Source organism: Bos indicus, chromosome 7 (genome assembly GCF_029378745.1).
Source record: "Bos indicus isolate NIAB-ARS_2022 breed Sahiwal x Tharparkar chromosome 7, NIAB-ARS_B.indTharparkar_mat_pri_1.0, whole genome shotgun sequence".
NCBI lineage: Eukaryota > Metazoa > Chordata > Mammalia > Artiodactyla > Bovidae > Bos > Bos indicus.
In genome coordinates, this window is record NC_091766.1 from 67935507 (window position 1) to 67957225 (window position 21719).

At 43.5% G+C, this 21719-nt stretch overlaps 1 long non-coding RNA gene across 1 annotated transcript in view; it reads right to left on the reverse strand.

Annotated features, from left to right (window-relative positions):
- LOC139184210 (uncharacterized) overlaps window positions 1-19868 on the reverse strand; it is a 35064-nt gene extending 15196 nt beyond the window's left edge. The window contains exons 1-2 of the long non-coding RNA XR_011567775.1: window positions 19558-19868; window positions 1-19249 (exon numbers count right to left, since the gene is read on the reverse strand). The exon at window positions 1-19249 is cut by the window's left edge and continues 15196 nt beyond it. This is a non-coding gene — a long non-coding RNA (uncharacterized lncRNA). The remainder of the gene's footprint in view (window positions 19250-19557) is intronic.
- Window positions 19869-21719: the final 1851 nt, after the last annotated feature.

Below are 21719 nucleotides of genomic sequence, written 5' to 3' on the forward strand. Positions count from 1 at the left end.
GGTGTTACCAGATGGGATACTCTCACTCATGAATCACTCATTGGGTGTCTTGGCCAAGAGTGTTTAACTCAAATGCAGTTACAGGGAACCATTAGGCAAATGCAAACTGAGAGACATTCTCTAAAAATGTGGAGAGAAGGGAGAGGAGAGAAAGGAGAAGGGCCTACATGCAATGTGGTATCATGGATTGGACATGGGAATAGAAAAAAAGACACCAGTGGAAAAATTGATGAATCTGAATAAAGTCTTTGGTTTATTTGAATTTCAGTAGAAATTCAAAAGTAGGGTTGTTTTCAGGTTTGATTAACTTTGTGGTTTGACAGCAAGATCAAGAAACCAAGTTTGTTCTATCCCTCTGTTCTGCCACCCTAAGTGTGGCAGCTTTTCCCCTCAGGCTGACACTCTTCATAGGCACAGTATGGCTGCCAGCACCCCAGGCGTCACATCAAAAACAGTAGTGATGCAGACAGAAAGGGTAAATTTCTTATGTTTCTTTCCCATAAACTACAAAGCCTTTCTGCTGCTGCTGCTGCTAAGTCACTTCAGTCGTGTCCGACTCTGTGCGACCCCATAGAAGGCAGCCCACCAGGCTCCCCAGTTCCTGGGATTCTCCAGGCAAGAACACTGGAGTGGGGTGCCATTTCCTTCTCCCCAAACAAGGGAAGGGAGAGTTAAAGATTTTGGGAAGGTCATGTATTCAAATACTGCTGTATTTAAATTGGATAACCAAAAATAAAATCTATCGTATAGCACATGGAACTCTGCTCAATGTTATGTGACAACCTGGATGAGAGGGGGGTTTGGGGGAGAATGGATACATGTATTTGTATGGCTGAGTCCCTTCACTGTTCATCTGAAACTATCACAACATTGTTAATCAGCTGTACCCCAATACAAAATATTTATGGTGTCTAAAAAAAATTAAATTTTAAAAGTAAATAAAAGTCCACAAACAAATTTTCCCTTATGTCTTCAAGGCTGCTGCTGCTGCTGCTGCTAAGTCGCTTCAGTCATGTCCGACTCTGTGCGACCCCAGAGACGGCAGCCCACCAGGCTCCCCCGTCCCTGGGATTCTCCAGGCAAGAATTCTGGAGTGGGTTGCCATTTCCTCCTCCAATGCATGAAAGTGAAAAGTGAAAGTGAAGTTGCTCTGTCGTGTCCGACTCCTAGCGACCCCATGGACTGCAGCCTGCCAGGCTTCTCCGTCCATGGGATTTTCTAGGCAAGAGTACTGGAGTGGGGTGCCATTGCCTTCTCCGGTCTTCAAGGCTAATATTGCATTACTCACTCAATTCCCAAGCCAAATATACTTATTCCTAAATAAAATATTGGCAAGGGAATTGAGGTCGGCATGATTGTTTTAGACAAATCATTCCAGGTACAAATGATATTGGGATGTCAACCATCTAGGCAATAATGTTAATTCTGATTGGTGAGAAAAAACTTTGACTTTATTCTTTAAATAGTTTTTCCTTTTTATCTCAAAATTGAAAGATAAATCAATCCATCGCCCAATGAAATGCAGATGTCTTAAAGGTCGTCATATTCAGTCCTCTCTTTGAATAGACATGGGACCAGTTTAAAAACTCACATTTGTTGAGTTTCTACTAAATGTCAGATATTATGCTGGGTATATCATCACATTTAAACCTCATTAGCCACCTTTAAGTCTCAGCAATTCTCATTCTATTAATGATAAAAACTAAGTCTAGAGAAGGAAAGTGACTTAAATGGAAGCACCTGTTGAGTAAGTGGTAGAACTGGGGCCATACCCAGATCTTTGAACTAATACCTTTTTCTTCAATGAGACCTGCCCTTGTTGTTCACAGGGATGGAAAGAAACAATTATCACTGGAGATATGGATTCACAGGCTAAGGGCAATTGGCAAATATTTCCCTACAGGAAGGTATTTTCTTCAAAAACTGTGTAAAAAAATGATGATAGATTTCAGAATTCTTAAAATTCAATCGCCAGACAATATGTTGAAGCAGGGTGGTAGACTGCTTCAAAAGATGGAAAACATCTGTCCACATGCATCCCTATATTCATAACAGCGCTATTCACAATAACCAAGACATAGAAATTACCTAAATGTCCATCAAGAAATAAATGGACAAAGATGTAGTACATATATACACTAGAATACTACTCAGCCATAAAAAACAACGAATAATGCCATTTACAGCAACTTGGATGCAACTAGAGATTACTATACTAAGTGAAATACATCAGAGAATGACAAATACCATTTGATATCACTTATATGTGGAATATGAAATAAGGCACAAATAAACTTATCTACAAAATAGAAACAGACTCAGACATAGGTAACAGGCTTGAGGTTGCCAAGGTAGGGGCGTGGGCGTGTTGGAAGAGGATGGAGTAGGAGTTTGGGGTTGGCAGATGCAAACTATTACATTTAGAATGGATAAACAAGAGGATCCTAATGTACAGCACAGGAAACTATATTCAATATCCTGTGAAGATATGGAAAAGAAGATAAAAATGGAATGTATAAAAATAAAAAAGAAATGTATTTATGTGTATAATCGAGTCATTATACAGCAGAGACTGGCACAACACTGTTAATCAACTATACTTCAATAAAAAAATAAAGTTCAAAAAATAAAAAGTTAAATACAAACAATAGGGCATAAACCTGATATATAGGATTAAATAATAAAAAATAAAACAAATTTTTACATAAATAGTCAACTCAATCTGTCAAATTTCCCAAGGAATATAGAAAGCCTCTGTGTAAAGAAGATATTTCTGAGTTTCTCATTTATGCTCACACTACCACCACACTTCTGACACCAGATGTGTGCGTTTTCCACACATCAAGCAATTCTCTGTGACTCCAGTTGGGTGTCCTACAACTGGATTCCATTCTGAAGCTAACTGGAGTTAACACAGAGTCCACAAGGCCAGGGCTCAATCCCAGGAGACTGCCCCCCACCTTAGACCTCAATCTCAAGCAGTAGGTCCCTAGGTTACTCACAACTTCTGTCCAACTTGGCTACAAATCAGCGGTTCCCATGATTCCCTGCCTGGGTTTTCATTATTTGCTAGAACAGCTACAGAACTCATGGAAATACTGAAGTTCACCAGGTTATCACATAATAAAAGATAGAATCAAGATACAGATGAACAGCCAGAAGAAGAGATACACTGGGCAAGGTCCAGAAGGGTCCCAAGAACAGGAGCTTCTGTCCCCGTGAAGCTGGGGTACACCACCAGGCCTCCTGGCATGTAGATGGGTTCACCAACACAGAGGCTCCCCACATCCCATCTACTGGGATTCTTGTGGAGGCTTCCTCACACAAGCATGGTCAAGTATTTACTCCATTTCCAACCCCTCTTCCCTCTATGGAGAAGCAGGGGTGGGGCTAAAAGCAGCTTGGTCTTTTTGATGACCAGCTCCACCCAGGAGCCCACCAAGACTCACCTCATTAAAACAAGCTACCCCTCCCCAACTGTACACAAGAAATTCCAAGGAATATAGGTACTGTGTATCAGGAACCAGGTCAAAGGTCAATAGGTATATATTTTTATTATCTCAGTCTGGCATCTCCATTGTGCCCATCTATGCAAAACAACTTTCATAAATATTGGGACACCTTGGCTTCCTTAAATGATGGGCACATCAGGGATGTCAACAACCCCGGTGACTTAGGGTTAGATGATTAAGAGAAGAGCAGCCATGTGACAGGAGAAATCTTTGAGGAGAAAAAGATGAACCTGGCTGGTCAGATGGAAACTGAACAGCCCAGTTCTGGGGAGAATCACCAGCCTGTGGTGCAGGCGTGATGGATGGGCCCCTGCAGGGTGGCCTGAGATTGAAGCCAGATTGTCAGAAACAGACAGTAAGCCAGGAGAGAGAAGCAAGAAGTTAGATGGTGCTGTCAACTTGCCAGGGGATATGCAGCAAAGAGTATGGACCTGCATAAAGAGTTGAAGAGAAAAAAAAAAAGGTGAGGTGATGAACAAGCTTTTTTTTAACAGCCTCCAAGGACATCTGTGAGAAAATCTCTGGCATCTGATGCTATAAGTGATGTGTTGGCATCACATTTCAAGAAGTGACGTTTTCTGCTGGTACTAGGTGTGCAAGCTGAGGGGAGCCACGTCAGGATCCCACCTTCTAGCAAACCTCGGAGATGCAAAGGGTGTGTCCTCTGGAAGACAAGAAGCTTCTGCAGCTTCCTTTTTCAGAACTAAACAACAGTGGACAAGCCAGAAAAGTCGGCTAGTCTGCCCCCGTCCCACTCTGGAAGGACAGGATGCACTCCAGGCTGTGCAGGACAGTAGTGTGTGAACGGTAACTTCATGGTGGAAGGACAAGACTGTGGGTCCTCAACCAAGAAATCCAAAAACCCCAGGGGAAAACCAGTGTGTTCACAAGGTGCTCTGAAAAGTCCTAGGCTTCCTGTGCAAATATCCCAGGCAAAGAACTAGTGAGTAGCAGGGGAGAACAGCAGGTGGGGCACCAAACAGCAGCCACAGGCGTCAAGTTATGGCTATCAAGACTACGATATGCTACGGAGAAGGGAATGGCAACCCACTCCAGTATTCTTGCCTGGAGAATCCCCACGGACAGAGGAGCCTGGCAGACTACAGTCTATGGGGTCGCAAGAGTCAGATACGACTTAGCGACTAAACCTCCACCACGACCACAGTATGCTAGCCACTGTGCTAAGCATTTCACAAGCAGTTCTCATAGCAACTCAAAAGAGGTGATGCTATTAACATTCCTATTATAGTATTAACATACAGGTGAGGAAATGGAATGAAGCACACAGAGGTTAAGTAACTTGCTCAGGGTCACACAGCTAGTACTTTGCTGCATTGGGAGTTAAGCCCAAGTCTTCACCACTGGGTTATACTGGGGCTCTCTGTCAGATTTTCCTGTGGTGAAAGAGTTTTCTCCATGCACACAAGAGAGGGTTTATCTAAGGTGCCTCCACAGGCAGCAACCTTAAGACTGACAGGTTGAGGCTTATCAAAATCTCTGATGGCAGCTCCTGAGTGTCAGAGTCATAGCTGCTCTGCGGTTCACCCTGCCATCTGCTAAAATGACGAAAATATTAAATATTGACCTCTTGTGGCTCAGCCAGGCTTTGTGAGTTTTCAGGATTTAATGTCTGAAAATCACCTCCTGTGGGTACCGGGGGCACTTTACAGTAACCCTCCTGCAGACATCACCTTCTTTCTATTGCTCACCCCAGGACTAATAAAGGAGCAGGGGCCATTCTGAGGGCTTTATCCAGACAACCATCATGAAGGGCAGCCTCAAAACAAGAAAACGGGGGAAGGGGAGAAATAAGGAGCCTGGAGGCTGTCCATGGATATGGCAAAAGTGCTGAATAAACACAAGAACTGGACAAATGAAGGTTGTTCTTTTACGCTAAAGAAGGAAAACAGTTTGACTTCTGGAGAACTGCTGTTTCTTTTTATGAGACCATGAAAGACAGTCCTGTTTTTTTTTTTTCTTCCTTGCCTGTAAGAAGATTCAGTTAAATTTTATGTCCAATTTCAGTCTGTTTCCTTACCTTAGGTTTTTGGCAACCAGCTTCTTCCTTACAATAAAACTGAAAACTCCCCCAAATGAAGTAACTGTGCCTTGTTATGATCAGGCTTCATATTTTCATGGAAAAGCAGGCAGAAGATAGTAAACTGCTATGCTTAGAATGAAGAGAATATGTACTGGCCTAGAATTGTGTGCTAAAAAGAGACCTGGTCTTTACTAGGATATGCTCAAAAACAATTTCTACTCCAGGACACAAAGTCCAAGGAAAAAAAAAATAATTGATCTAAAAAATTTTATACTTGAGTTATAAGTGTCTAAGTTTGAAAAATTAACTTAAAATGTTCATAAGACAGAAAAATCTAAAACAAACATGAATATAGTAGCAGCTGGGTGGTAGGCACACAGCTCTAGCTTTTTCTTTCCATTTGCAATATCATAATTTTGAAAATAAACCCAAATTGCTGAGACAGAAGACCAGCTGGCATGAGAACTAGAAGCTCTAGGCAGCCTGATTTTTGTGATATAAACTGCTCTATTTTTAATCAGAAGTTGAGTGAGACTGAGATAAGGAACAAAACTCCTGTCTTCTCATCAATCAATCAAAGACCTGGTGGTTCAGAGGTTAAAGCATCTGCCTGCAATGCTGGAGACCAGGGTTCGATCTCTGGGTCGGGAAGATCCCCTGGAGACGGAAATGGCAACCCACTCCAGTATTCTTGCCTGGAGAATCCCATGGATGGAGCCTGGTGGGCTACAGTCCACGGGGTCACAAAGAGTCGGACACGACTGAGCAACTTCACTTCACTTCACTGTATACCTAGTACACTTCCAGGCCTTAAGGACATAAAAGTGAATGGAAGAGATACAGTCTCTACCTTCCTTCAGCTCACAATCTAATGGAAGGAAGAGACAAGAAGTAAACAAACTAAGGAGTAAATAATTACACATGGGATAAGTGTTCTGAAAAAAGCTAATAGCATTCAGATAGAAGATAACAGCAAGGGGCCTTCACCCAGTTTAGACAAGGTGGTCACAAATGGCCCCTGTAGGGAAGTCCTATCTAGCTGAACTGAAGCAAAAGGAACAATCCAGGTGAGGTCACTGGACACATAGACGACCTAACGCAGGACAGGGCTGTATGAGTCCTAAAGTGCAGAGCAAGGCAAGATTGGCTGATACACATCATTGAGGAGGAAAAGGACCTGAGATGAGGTCCAACAGTCAGGGCCACGCCAGGCTCTAGACACATGGGAAAGAGTTGGCCTTTTATCTAAAACAAACATGGCAGCCACTACACACCTTAGTTGCAAGGGAGTAACATGTTCTCAATGGAGACGGCAATGGCACCCCACTCCAGTCCTCTTGCCTGGAAAATCCCATGGATGGAGGACCTGGTAGGCTGTAGCCCATGGGGTCGCTAAGAGTTGGACACGACTGAACGACTTCACTTTCCGCTTTCATGCATTGGAGAAGGAAATGGCACCCCACTCCAGTGTTCTTGCCTGGAGAATCCCAGGGACGGGGGAGCCTGGTGGGCTGCCGTCTATGGGATCGCACAGAGTCAGACAGGACTGAAGTGACTTAGCAGCAGTAGCAGCAGCAACATGTTCTCAATACACCTTATAAAAGAGCTCACTGGCAGCTGAGTGGCTTGGAGTTGGTTAGAGGGGAAGCAGAGAGATGAGTAAGAAGCAGAATCAACCAATGGCAGACAAAGTCCAGTGCACCATCCGATTTTGTAAATGAAGTTTTATCACAACGCCATGTGATCATTTGTTTACTGCTGTCTATGGCTGGTGTCACACTATAATGGCAGAGTCCAGGGGTTCACAGAAATGCTCCTTTACTCACTTGAGAAATACTCAGATACTCATTTGAAAATGTTTGCTATGTGGCCATTTATAGGAAAAATCAAGCAGTGCCTGAATAGAAGTCTGTGGCAGTATCCACAATAATATATAGCTAATCAGCATTCAACCACAAGAATGGCTGAGCATCTACTATGTGCTTAGGAGAAACACAGGCACCTAGAAATATTCAGGCTATATAAGATCAAGTGTCTTCTTTGATAATACTCAGTAGCATCAGATCCATCCCCTCACTGATCATGACAAAATCTCCTCTTGCAAAGCCTCTACTATTCCCTCCCAAACCTTCAACTTCAGCTCAAGTCCTACCCCCTCCACGTAGCTTTCCGTCATTTATTCATACCTTATTCTCTATTTTTTTAAACTCTAGTCCTAAGTATATCCTATGTTCAATCCTTTAGCTTTGATTAATCTGTGAATATTCACAGATTTGGATAACCAACACTTTTTTCTTCATATGATGAAACCATGAAACAGCCCCACCTGTCCCCTAAGCTCTGAGGTGCCAATTAAGCCTCTAGCCCAGTGAGACAGCTCTAGATCCAAGGCTATGGCAGTTGGTTCAGGGTCAGAATACAGCCCTAACAGAATCTCTCCCTCAAGCCTATCTGCTGAAATTCATAAGAATTGTTGTCTCTTGACTTGGCTGCCACAGTACTAGAAAGTTCTAAGTCCAGGACAGCCAATATTCCTGGACCAATGTGCTCATTGCAGACACACACAGCCCAGCTTCAGTGAGGCGAGAGACAGTAGAGAAGCAAACTGAGAGAGGTGTGGGTCTCGATGGGCTTCCCTGAGCCCTGCATCTCACAATGCCTCTCATCCTTACTAACTACACAAGCCAACGAATCCCAATTATTTAAGTTGATTGTGCTTCTGCCATTTACCACAGCAATCTTCATGAAATAGGCAAGGACTCCTGCCAAAAGATAACCAGGCAGGGCTGTTTGGTGTCTTGCAAGCCTCAGTCTTGCACCAGGGAACTTCAGATTGCTGGGACACCAGATGCTGGCTGGTTGGTGGGCACCTAGGCCCCTTACACCTTGATCTTGGCTGTTAGGGCTTCACCTTGATCAGACTTTGCTAAGAAGAAACCTAGAGAAGGTATAGTACAAAACCAAGATGCTCTATCTTCTGCTCATTCTGGGCTGGCTTGGTACAGTAACTTGCCTTGTGATTTCAAGTAAGTCCTTCATACCATAAAATCCCCTACCTTAAATGAGGAAATGGGCTTTTGGAACAATGCTGCCCATTCTCTGATTCCTGACCTTAGGTTTGTCCAATTCCTGGGAAAATGAGCATTTTTAGCCCATCATTTTGGAACCAAGGTGACTGCTTTCATAGAACATTATTTGATTTTGTTCTGAAAAATGTAATCTCCTAGCCACATGCAGAGGCAGGGGTCTGCTATTTACATTGGACTCCTCACTCTGCTCCGGCTGGGGCAGTCTTCACACACCCGGGGACAGGCTAGGGGAAATGAGAGCACTTTACGGCTGGGGCGATCTCCACACACCCGGGGACAGGCTAGGGGAAATGAGAGCACTTTGTTTTTATCGTGGTTATGTGTGTCTCATGAAATAGTCCAAGTGCTTCTTGAGAAACAGAACAAGGAAGTACAAAAAGGGGATTTACAAATGTCTTAGAGGCCAGTATAACCCATGAGGAATTTTAAAGCTGGCCGAAAGTGTTGTTTTCTTATTTCCTATAAAAGTGCCTTATTTAAAAAATCAAATCAGATCAAGAAGTTCTCTGGCAATGGTTTCTTGTTTCCAACCCTTAGCCCCATTTCTCCTGAGCTGTTATTCATGGACTATTCTGAATACAACTCAGATTAGACCATTGCAGTGTCTCTCAGCTGGGGTGCCATTAGCATTTTACAAGAGACTCTTTCTGTGCACTCAAGTCCCCTGCATCGCAAGATGTTTGCCTGCCTTCTTAGCTACACGCCAGCCATGTAGTGCCCTACCATTGTGACAGTCAAAAATACCTCTCTGCATTTCTAACAACCTGAGGGGGACTGGAACAAGCACTTTTCAAGTCCATTTAACAAATGGGTTCACTGAGGCCCAGACATGGGAAAGTGACAGGATTTCCAAGGTCACACAAGACTAAGGACTGATTTTGAAGCCGCATGTTTTGACTATCCAATCCTAGTTATCTTTATACAACTTAACCCATCTCTAATAGCTGCTGCTGCTGCTGCTAAGTCGCTTCAGTAGTGTCCGACTCTGTGGGACCCCATAGATGGCAGCCCACCAGGCTCCCCCATCCTTGGGATTCTCCAGGCAAGAACACTGGAGTGGGTTGCCAGTTCCTTCTCCAATGCATAAAAGTGAAAGTGAAATCGCTCAGTCGGCCCGACTGTTACTGACCCCATGGACTGCAGTGGGTTTCAATTTGCTGAAGCTGTTAGACAACTGAGAACCAAGTTATTACTATTAATGCCAATAACAATCATTAACCCCCAATTATACTTTGATTGCACTTGATACATTCTTACAATGTAGTTCAGCAAGTTTTTTCATCTTCATCAGGCTTTCATTACCATAAGCTCATCACACTTGTACTGGTTACCGGACAAGGAGTAACCTTTTAGAATCTGAAAGCAGGATTCTAATTCTTGCTCTGTGCTCTCAAGAGAATTCTCCAGGCAAGAGTACAGGAGTGAGTTACCATTCCCTTCTCCAGGGGATCTTCAGGATCCAGGGATCAAACGCAGGTCTCCTGCACTGCAGGCAGATTCTTTACCACTGAGCCACCTGGGACGCCCTAGCAATAATAATATATGACAGTGAAATCTTCTCATCCCTTGCCTGTTTATGGCTCCCCATATCCCACCCCATTACTAGATTCGAGAAGAGGAAACAGAAAGGGAAAGAAGTATGCTTCATTAAAGAGTGGGTATTTGCATCTCGCTTTTCTACTACAACAGAGTCACTGGCAACAGGAAGGAAAAACCTGCCTCATGTCATGTGTCTTGGACTCCCCCTCACCCTCACGCACGCCTGATCCATCAATATTGTACAAAGGTGAAAAAGGACAGAGCCTTCAAGACTCTGTGTTCTTGTGGTACTTTCAGAGCAATTCACAAGCCTCTTTTAATTCCTTTGGTCTCTCTGAGATATGCTGTGAACAAGCCCACATGATCAATGATGGAGTGATGCCCAGTCACTTTTTCAGAGTTTTGGTAGAACAACAGGTCTGGAGTTGCATTTTAATAGCAATACTCTCTTACCATCCAGAGTATTTTATTCTTCCACAAGAATTTTAAACACACACACACAAACCAGCTTGACTCAAAAGTTTAACACAATGTGAAAAGAACAAAGCTAAGGTCCCGAGTATGGATACTTTCTAGCTGAAAGCACTTAACAGCAGTATGTACGACTGCAAGGGGAATGCCAATTTATAGCTAATAACCATCAAGGGAAAATGAAAAAAATAGATATATATATTACACACACCCCTCAAATAAGCTTGTAATGGCAGAGTTTTCTTTTTCTTCTGTGGATTGCATAGCTTGTGGGATCTTAGTTCCCTGACCAGGGATTAAACCCGTGCCCTCGGCAATGAAAAGTGCTGAGTCCAAACCACTGGACTGCCAAGGAGTCCCTCTTTTTCATTTTTTTAGTAGTATTATTAGGGATTCATTAGGAAACAATCATTTAATTTCTCTAAAATATCAATTATGGTTTTGCTGCCCAGGCATATAATTTTTTAAAATGTTTCTTAATACCATATGACACTTGAAACTAAGATTTTGTCCTTCTTCCCCTCCAAAACCAAAGGAGGGTCAAATTTGAGCTATGAAAAATCCCTTTTCTATTTTTTTCTTTTTTTGGGCCATGCCACTCAGCTTGTGGGATCTTAGTTCCCCGACCTAGGATTGAACCCATGCCCTGTGCAGTGGAAGCACAGCATTCTAATCATGAGACCACCAGGGAAGTCCCTCCTTTTCTATTTTTGACAGTCATATTCCAGAAGAACTAGAGAAACTAGCTTCAGTCCTGGAAAAAGGCTGCCAAGCACAAGGATATCCTTTCCATCTCCTCTCCCTTTGTAAAGCTGAGAGCTGCCCATGTGTTTATCCAAATCTATTCTTCAACAAATATTTGAGGCAAACAAGGAAAAGGCAAAGAAAAATTTACTGTTAGAGACAGTTTAAAAAAAAAAATTCAGGACAGAGAGAAAAAAAAATAGAGAGACCCTAGAAAAAATGCAGTTATCTGGCATGCCTTAAAGCTAGTCATAACTATTTTAAATTACTTTGCATATAAATACCAGTTATCCCCATGGGTAAACGTAACCCCCTCCCCCTCAAAGAGAAATGCCTGGAAGTGATTGAGTTATACACCTACTGTTCTACAGTAAAGTTATACCATAAAACAATGCATTACTCGTTTTTCCACATCCCCAACTCGATTTCAGTACTTTCCTGTGAAGCATACTGGCAAAGTAAAACTTTCTGGTGGTGAAAAAACAATAACAAATTGGACACAAATCAAAATAACTGCATCAGACAAAAATCAATAAGGTGGATCTTCAACTCAATTATTTCCCCTCTGGGGATGAAGTGTGCTCATGATGAAATATTTGTAAATATGCTATTGGCATCTATTTGGTTTGCTTAAACATAGTCACCTCTCAATCCACAGCGCTATTTCACTCTTCTCCTCCCCAAGGCCTGGACTCCATCCCCAAGAGGTAGTCATCAGAAAACAGGGAGAGGGGTGTTGTCTTGCTGCAAACTGCAGTTGGTAAAGGAGTAAATGATCTTATTTTGAAAAGTTTGCCAGAAGGTGGACAGAAGAGTTTTCAAGGCTTCAGTTCAGTTCATTCACTCAGTCGTGTCCGACTGTTAGCGACCCTATGAATCGCAGCACGCCAGGCCTCCCTGTCCATCACCAACTCCCGGAGTTCACTCAGACTCACGTCCATCGAGTCAGTGATGTCATCCAGCCATCTCCTCCTCTGTCATCCCCTTCTCCTCCTGCCCCCAATCCCTCCCAGCATCAGAGTCTTTGCCAATGAGTCAACTCTTCGCATGAGGTAGCCCAAGTACTGGAGTTTCAGCTTTAGCATCATTCCTTCCAAAGAAATCCCAGGGCTGATCTCCTTCAGAATGGACTGGTTGGATCTCCATGCAGTCTAAGGGACTCTCAAGAGTCTTCTCCAACACCATAGTTCAAAAGCATCAATTCTTCGGTGCTCAGCTTTTTTCACAGTCCAACTCTCACATCCATACATGACCACAGGAAAAATCATAGCCTTGACTAGATGGACCTTTTTTGGCAAAGTAATGTCTCTGCTTTTGAATATGCTGTCTAGGTTGCTCATAACTTTCCTTCCAAGGAGTAAGCGTCTTTTAATGTCATGGCTGCAGTCACCATCTGCAGTGATTTTGGAGCCCCCCCAAAATAAAGTCTGACACTGTTTCTACTGTTTCCCTATCTATTTCCCATGAAGTGATGGGACCCGATGCCATGATCTTAGTTTTCTGAATGTTGAGCTTTAGGCCAACTTTTTCACTCTCCACTTTCAACTTCATCAAGAGGCTTTCTAGTTCCTCTTCACTTTCTGCCATAAGGGTGGTGTCATCTGCATATCTGAGGTTATTGATATTTCTCCCGGCAATCTTCATTCCAGCTTGTGCTTCTTCCAGCCCAGTGTTTCTCATGATGTACTCTGCATATAAGTTAAATAAGCAGGGTGACAATACACAGCCTTGACAGGCTCCTTTTCCTATTTGGAACCAGTCCTTTGTTCCATGTCCAGTTCTAACCGTTGCTTCCTGACCTGAATACAGATTTCTCAAGAGGCAGGTCAAGTGGTCTGGTATTCCCATTTTTTTCAGAATTTCCCACAGTTTATTGTTATCCACACAGTCAAAGGCTTTGGCATAGTCAATAAAGCAGAAATAGATGTTTTTCTGGAACTCTCTTGCTTTTTCCATGATTCATCGGATGTTGGCAATTTGATCTCTGGTTCCTCTGCCTTTTCTAAAACTAGCTTGAACATCAGGAAGTTCACGGTTCACGTATTGCTGAAGCCTGGCTTGGAGAATTTTGAGCATTACTTTACTAGCATGTGAGATGAGTGCAATTGTGCAGTAGTTTGAACATTCTTTGGCATTGCCTTTCTTTGGGATTGGAATGAAAACGGACCTTTCCAGTCCTGTGGCCACTGCTGAGTTTTCCAAATTTGCAGGCATATTGAGTGCAGCACTTTCACAGCATCATGTTTCAAGATTTGAAATAGCTCAACTGGAATTCCATCCCCTCCACTAGCTTTGTTCGTAGTGATGCTTTCTAAGGCCCACTTGACTTCACATTCCAGGATGTCTGGTTCTAGATGAATGATCACACCATTGTGATTATCTGGGTCATGAAGATCTTTTTTGTACAGTTCTTCTGTGTATTCTTGCCACCTCTTCTTAATATCTTCTGCTTCTGTTAGGTCCATACCATTTCTGTCCTTTATTGTGCCCATCTTTGCATGAAATGTGCCCTTGGTATCTCTAATTTTCTTGAAGAGATCTCTAGTCTTTCCCATTCTGTTGTTTTCCTCTATTTCTTTGCATTGATTGCTGAGGAAGCCTTTCTTATCTCTTCTTGCTATTCTTTGGAACTCTGCATTCAGATGCTTATATCTTTCCTTTTCTCCTTTGCTTTTCGCTTCTCTTCTTTTCATAGCTATTTGTAAGGCCTCCCCAGACAGCCATTTTGCTTTTTTGCATTTCTTTTCCATGGGGATGGTCTTCATCCCTGTCTACTGTACAGTGTCACAAACCTCAGTCCATAGTTCATCAGGCACTCTATCTATCAGATCTAGGCCCTTAAATCTATTTCTCACTTCCACTGTATAATCATAAGGGATTTGATTTAGGTCATACCTGAATGGTCTAGTGGTTTTCCCTACTGTCTTCAATTTAAGTCTGAATTTGGCAATAAGGAGTTCATGATCTAAGCCACAGTCAGCTCCTGGTCTTGTTTTGGTTGACTGTACAGAGCTTCTCCATCTTTGGCTGCAAAGAACATAATCAATCTGATTTAGGTGTTGACCCTCTGGTGATGTCCATGTGTAGAGTCTTCTCTTGTGTTGTTGGAAGAGGGTGTTTGCTATGACCAGTGCATTTTCTTGGCAAAACTCTTAAGTGAATCAAATTCAGTTTGGCTTCAATATTCTTTGACTAATAAAGGAAGATCTCAAATTCCTCCAATTGAAAATAACCAAAATCCTCAAGCAAGAAAAAAAATCCTTTTTGTATTCTTTTGAGACCAACATTAGTGTATTACGAGGCCTGGGCAAGGCCTTAGGACACCAAAATGTGTGTGTGTACACATACATGGGGTTTCCCTAGTGGCTCAGGAGTTCAAGAATCCATCTGCAATGCTGGAGTCAAAGGAGATACAGGTTCAATCCCTGGGTCAGGAAGATCCCCTGGAGGATGGCATGGCAACCCACTCTAGTATTCTTGCCTGGAGAATCCCATGAACAGAGGAGCCTGCCGGGCTACCATCCATAGCATCACATGGAGTCAGACACAACTGAAGGGACTTAGCACGCACATACATATATACATACTCAAGGGGGGCCGTTGTTCACATTCATATCCAGGGCAAAGTAGGAAGCCATTTTGGAAAAAGAGTCATCACAAACATTGCAGACAAAAAGGCAAGAAACTGACAGAGACTCTCTTCTTAACCAAAGTGCACTCAAGCTCCTCTAAGCCCTTCTTAGCTCAGCCTCATCCAAGCATCTTGTTGTCAAGAGCGAGACTCTCGCTAACTCTCTTAGAACCACCTCCCATCCTCTGAGGATAAGTGTTTTCTGATCAAACTCATCCCCTTCCATCTACCAGGTGATAAGGCATCACTAAGGCCTGCATTCAGCAAAAATCCTATTAAATGGGACTAGCCAGAAATCCCTCTTGGCCCCTGATGTTGACTTTTAGTAGCCTCCCACCCACTGACTCCCTTTCAGCCCCTTAATTCTAAACCCTAACCCAATTTAGAATTGAACACAACTACACTGATGTCTCTGTTTACCTGCTGCAATAGTTCCTCAGTAAATACGTTTTTAGCATTTTAACTGCTGTCTGCTCTGTTTTGCTTTGACAGAAGTGCGACAAATTTTTAAAAAGTCCGTGAAAAAAAAAGGGCGTTTCTTGGATGGATGTCATGTATGTGAGCACCTGCTTGTTTTTTGTGGGTTTTTCTTTTCATCAATTTAGTTTTAATGTGGAAAAGAGTCATGAACGCAAGCCTGTTTTATGTTCTTGTCTTAACCTGTTAGCTCAAAAATTCTTTCTCTTCTCTTTTCCATAGAAGTATGTGATAGCTACAGGGATTCAGGATTTCCTATGGCTCCCACACACTGTGCCCTAAAGATGACATTTCTTTATTTAGAAAAGGAGCTTATTGTTTAGTCACCAAAACATGTCCAACTTTTTGAGACCCCATGGACTGTATGTAGCCCACCAGGCACCTCTGTCTATGAGATTTCCCAGGCAAGAATACTGGAGTGAGTTGCCATGCCCTCCTTCAAGTGATCTTCCCAACCCAGGGATTGAACCTGCATCTTCTGCATTGGCAGGTAGATTCTTTACCATTTCCTGAGCCCCAAAAGGGAGCTACGTTGCAATAAAATATAAACATCTTACATCAGTTTAGTTCAGTTCAGTCACTCAGTTGTGTCCGAGTAATTTGCGACCCCATGGACTGCAGCATGCCAGGCCTCCCTGTCCATCACCAAATCCCAAAATTTACCCAAACTCATCTCCATTGAGTCAGTGATGCCATCCAACCATCTCATCCACTGTCATTCCTTTCTCCTCCCACCTTCAATCTTTCCCAGCATCAGGGTCTTTTCAAATGAGTCAGCTCTTTGCATCAGGTGGCCAAAGTATTGGAGTTTCAGCTTCTGTATCAGTCCTTCCAATGAACACTCAGGACTGGTCTCCTTTAGGATGGACTGGTTGGATCTCCTTGCAGTCCAAGGGACTCTCAAGAGTCTTCTCCAACACCACAGTTCAAAAGCATCAATTCTTCAGCTTACATATCTGATGTGAAAAGGAATTCTGAAGGTGGTCAGGTCCCTTTAAGCTTAATCGTTTCAAGTTTCCTCCACCTGGAGTCTTATTCAGTGAGGTTCAGAATGTTGTTCTAGTAACATTTTCTCTTGGTCACCTTGGCAAGTGATAAGAGAGCAGAAGGGTATATTTGGAAGGCTTTTTATGAACAAAATCCAGATGAGGTATTTGTGATTTGAGTGTGGGTTGAGGGAAGAAGAAAATTTTAATGACATAGGAAAGGTAATTATTTCGGAAAATGCCAATACTCATATATTCTGATTTATTAAAGATGTGTAGTTTGTTTTTGAAATTGTCTGTCCTATAGGATGAAGAGCAATGAGATAAACCAGAAAGGCAGGGATGGGGACCTGGATTTTAGACTTTATTCTCACCATTAGGGTCAAGTAAAGTAACAGGCACTGGGGGAAATGATAAGAGGTAGTTCACCTGAAACCATCACAACTGTGTTAATCAGCTATAGCCCAATTCAAAAGTTGTTTTTTTTTTTTTAAGATATCTGCTTAGAAAGGGAGGGGGGTGGACAGATAGCCCACAGAACCCATTAAATGTCCAGCTCAGGCACAGTGATGGTATCTCTGGGCAAAGTGAGCCATCAAAGGTTTTGAAGAAAGTAAGGACCTTGACTGAAGTGGTAGTTTAACCAGTTCTCTGTAAGCCTTGGTCTTTGATGAACCAATGGAGGGGGAAAGCACCATAGGCAGAGAAGCCAGTCAGGAGGCTACTGTGATAGACAGTGTGTAATGAGGGCCTGAAGTGGGTGAGCCAGCAGGGGTGAGAGATGATGGATATGAGGAAGCCCCAGAAGGAGAGGTCAGGCATAAGATGCTCTGCTTGGAACATGCATTCAGGAATGACATTTGGACACAGTTTCTTGCAACAGCAGAACACGAGGGCTAACACAGGTAACACGCTATTGGAAATTCAGAACCCAAGTAAGAGCTAAAATTCACCAGGCTCCCGCCAGACTTCAGACCGCTTTAACTATACATGAGGTATTGAAACAGCAGATTCATCCACACAACTAAACTGTATGCAACCTGCTGCAAAAACAGAGCAAAACCCACAGCTGGCTCTTAGGAGCAGCCCTGCTCAGTAAGCCAGGATTGGAAATGGTTCTACATATTCCCAGCCTCCCTCCCTTAGCAAAAGCTTTCCCCTTCTACCTGGGTTGCTCAGCAACAGTGCCAGCCAGTTGCTAGGTTAACCTGATACCCTAGGGTCCCTCTCCCTAGGTGAAGACACTGCTAGCTCGTGAATGCTGCCCCTGATGCCACAGCAGCTCTCCCCCAGCCCTGAGAGAGCACTGTACTCTGCCGCAGCCTCTCAGCCCATCTCCCAGAACCTCAACCCTGGTGGTTCATCCCTCTGCCTCCACAACAGCCTTCTTAGTTCCCCTCTGTCTTCATGGCTCCAACTTCGGGAGAAATGTCTTCTCTCAGTGAGAACTTCTAGATAACTCCAAAAACTTTGTGTCTGACCAGCTTTCACCCAGACTGTTATTTCATCTAGCTTCAGGGAACCATGAGCGTCCTCCCGTGTCTCCCACTCTGTTCCCTGAAACTGCAAGTTCAAGATACTGGGAAACATCCAAAAAGTCCACCAACTTGTGATGGTTATTCAATTATGGACTCCATACAGTTCAGCACCATTCAGGTGGCCCACTGGTAAAAGAACCTGCCTGCTAATGCGGGAGACACAAGAGATGTGCCACGTAGGGTTCAGGGAGATCCCCAGGAGAGGGAAATGGCAACACGCTCCAGTATTCTTGCCTGGAAAATTCCATGGACAGAGGAGCCTGGCAGGCTATAGTCCATGGGGCCACAAAGAATCGGACACAACTGAGCACATATATTCCTAAGGATTCCTCAAAATACTGGGGAACATCCAAAAAGCGCACCCAATTTGTGGTGGTTCTTCAATTACGGACTCTCCATGCCGTTCAGCACCATTCAACACTTAAAAGAAAGATCAATGGAGCTCATCTATGCCTGCTGGGATGGAAACACCACTACACTCAGTGCCACAAAGAAGAAAAACACAGAGTGCTGTGTACTGCACTCTTTCAGCTAGGAAAGGGGCTGTAGGTGGCTGTACTTTTATCAAACAGCTCTGGCTGAATGCAGTTTTTAAATTTTAAGTGGTCAGCCTCAGAAATGCAGTGCCCGTAGATTTGCACACGTCATGGGAAACATTTACAATGAAATTATTCTAGTCACTGTATGACTTCTTCTATTCTATGGAAATTGGTTAAAAAATAGTTTTCTGCTAATGGCTTGTTTCCAGGATACCATTTTTCCAATTACTCACGAAGAGCAGAGATTATTAACCCCATGATTTTATTCCAGTGGGACTGTTCAAAACCGCACTTGCTGCCATCCACAGAGGTTAAGCAGTGAATTATGAATGGCACAATGATAATGAAATTCTCAGAACAAACTTCTGTGGGCTTCAAATAGGTTTTCTTGGTGGGGTGAAGGGTGGGCAGAGAGGGGAAAGGCAAGCATTAATAGTCTGAAGGTCTGACACACTCAATTTGATTGTACAGCATAGGAAGGATGCCCCCAAAGCCTGGATCTGTGAATTTGCCTTAATTCCACACAACAAACATTGTTAAGTCATAGTATCTGAGAGACTGGAGAATTAAACGCAGTAGGAATCAATTGCAACAGTAGCTGCTGCCAAATTAACTTACCTGGAGCCTCTTCTGAACATCCAACAGGAGATTTGTTACCAAACTCTGACCTGGGCAGCTCTCTCTGCAGAAAGAGAAGCGGACTGACTGAAAATGGCTGCCCCACCTCACCCTCCCCTAATGAGTTCACATGAGATCCGTGCCCCCTCGACGCCTCCCCTCAGGTGAGTCCACCAGATGCAGGTCCTTAGGAGGCTGGAGAACAGAGGGCTGAGTCTGGGCTCAAGCAACGCACAGGCACACACAGTGCGAGGAGCACTGAGGGGGAGCAGCACGAATGGGAAACGCTGGCTGCATTGAATTCAAAGAAGCAGGAAAGAGGTGGAGGCCCTCCCCTTTTCAGCCTCACCTTACAAAATGTTCAAAACTTACTATTTTCTCAAATCTTGACTTTGGGAAGATACTCCTGCAGAGAAGCATAGCATCCCCAGCTCACTGTGCATCCAGGGAAGAAAGGTGGGGAAATCTGCAATAAAAGCTGAATCTCGAACTTGGCCTGCTGTCAGCAAGTCCTATGTCCTTTCTGATCACACATTCCTCATCAGTAACACGAAGACTTCAGAACTAGACAGTCTTCTCAGCCTTTGCCTAGGCAGTGATGGTCTATAGTTCTCTCACTGAGAAAAAGAATCTCCACTAAGAGGTCTCTAGATCACAGATAAAAATGCCCTCCCATCTCCCCCCTTTACTAATCCCTGGATTGCACAGGGCCCCTGTGGGAAAAGCCTCTTTAGCTCTTTCTGACTTCCCTGGTTGTCTTAAGCCACCCACCCATCACTCTGCCACAAGACTCTAAGTTTACTTGGGGCCTGCTGGTCTGCATTTCTCGGACTCGGTTTCCGCGAGTTTTCTTAGTAACTTTAAAGACACAGATTTTTTAAAGTCTGAGCTTTCCTCAATATACCTGGTCCCTTCCAAGAAAGAAGGATAACATACACACATGTACACATATAGAATCTGTGAAGATGAAATAGTTTAGCTGTTTTTGTATTTGCCACTTAGGGATAAACACAAGCAACAGTGGCTATCAATACAGACGATTATTGTTAACACAGAATCCTGGGGTAAAATGTCTCCTTAAACTTGATCCTTAAAGATCAAGTACCCTAAATTATATTTTTGTTGTTGTTTAGTTGCTAAGTCATGTTCAACTCTTATGCAACTCCAGGGACTGTAGCCCACCAGGCTTCTCTGTTTGTGGGATTTTCCAGGCAAGACATATTGGAGTGCGTTGCCATTTCCTTCTGGGGATCTTCCTGACCCAGGGATTGAACCCGAGTCTTGGGCATTGACAGATGAATTCTTTACCACTGAGCCACCACAGAAGTCAAAAATATTATATTTAAATATCGCTTTTACAATATTCTGACATATTGTCCTTCAGGCTCTGAATATCACCATTATTAGTAAAACCAATAACAGCCACACCATTCCACTTGCTCTCTAGAAGTTTCCCTAAGGTTAGGGACCACAGAGCAACTTTCTGGTCTTCTACCTACCAGGACTGTCTCTTCCTTATAAAGCCCCTCAGCACCCCTTTTCTCTAGCATAGCCTTTCAGCTTCTGTTCCCTAATTAAGCATTCCCAGTTCCTCTTAAGATGTTGTTTAGCATTTCTTTAGTAGGCTCCCAACCCTTTCAAAGCATAGCACCTGGACTTGAAATCAATATTCTGGAAGTGGGATAGGGCAGGACTTAATTAGGGCTGTTTTGCTGGTTCCCTTCTTTGAAAGGAAGTGAAAGGATCACATCATATGGCAGGATGTTTACTGAGATATAGTTCATGTTTTGTTCTTTCTGTTTGTCTCACCACGACACTCAGACCAGGTAATGGGACTTTCGTTCTCCCATGCTTCTGGGGAAGTTTGCATTGCAAAGTTAAGAGAAGTTGAACGTTCTTAACTTCTCTTTTCCAGGATCTAGTACTTGGCAAACTTGTAGGGTGGCAAGCAGAGCAGAGAGCTCCTCAGGTGACACTAGTAATAAAGAACCTGCCTGTCAATGCAGGAGACATAAGAGGTGAGGGTTGGATCCTTGGGCCAGGAAGATCCCCTGGAAGAGGGCATGGCAACCTGCTTCAGTATTCTTGCCTGGAGAATCTCATGGAGAGAGGAGCCTGGCAGGCTACAGTCCATGGGGTCACAAAGAGTTGGACACTACTGAAGCGACTTAACATGCACGCATGCAAAAAAAGCAGAGATAGGGCAGTGCCAATCAATAGAAACGCTAAAGCAAGAGGAAAGAAAAGACGAGATGCCCCAAGTATGGGCAGGAGATGGAGATAATCCACAACGTTGTGGAGACCTTTGCTGTGTTAGATTCAATAGACATGGTTTGTTTTTGGAGAGTGGAGTGCCTGCCTGAGGGGACCGGGGAGTTGGACTCCAGTCCTGAAGATCTCACCTGGGTAAACAAATATTCTTGGAATAAGCTTGGCACAAAGGGAACTGAGACATTTGTCTTCAAGAGATTCCACTTTCCCCACTCAGACTTGGTAATGGGGATTTCAGTGCAGTCTTGGATGGATTGAAAATA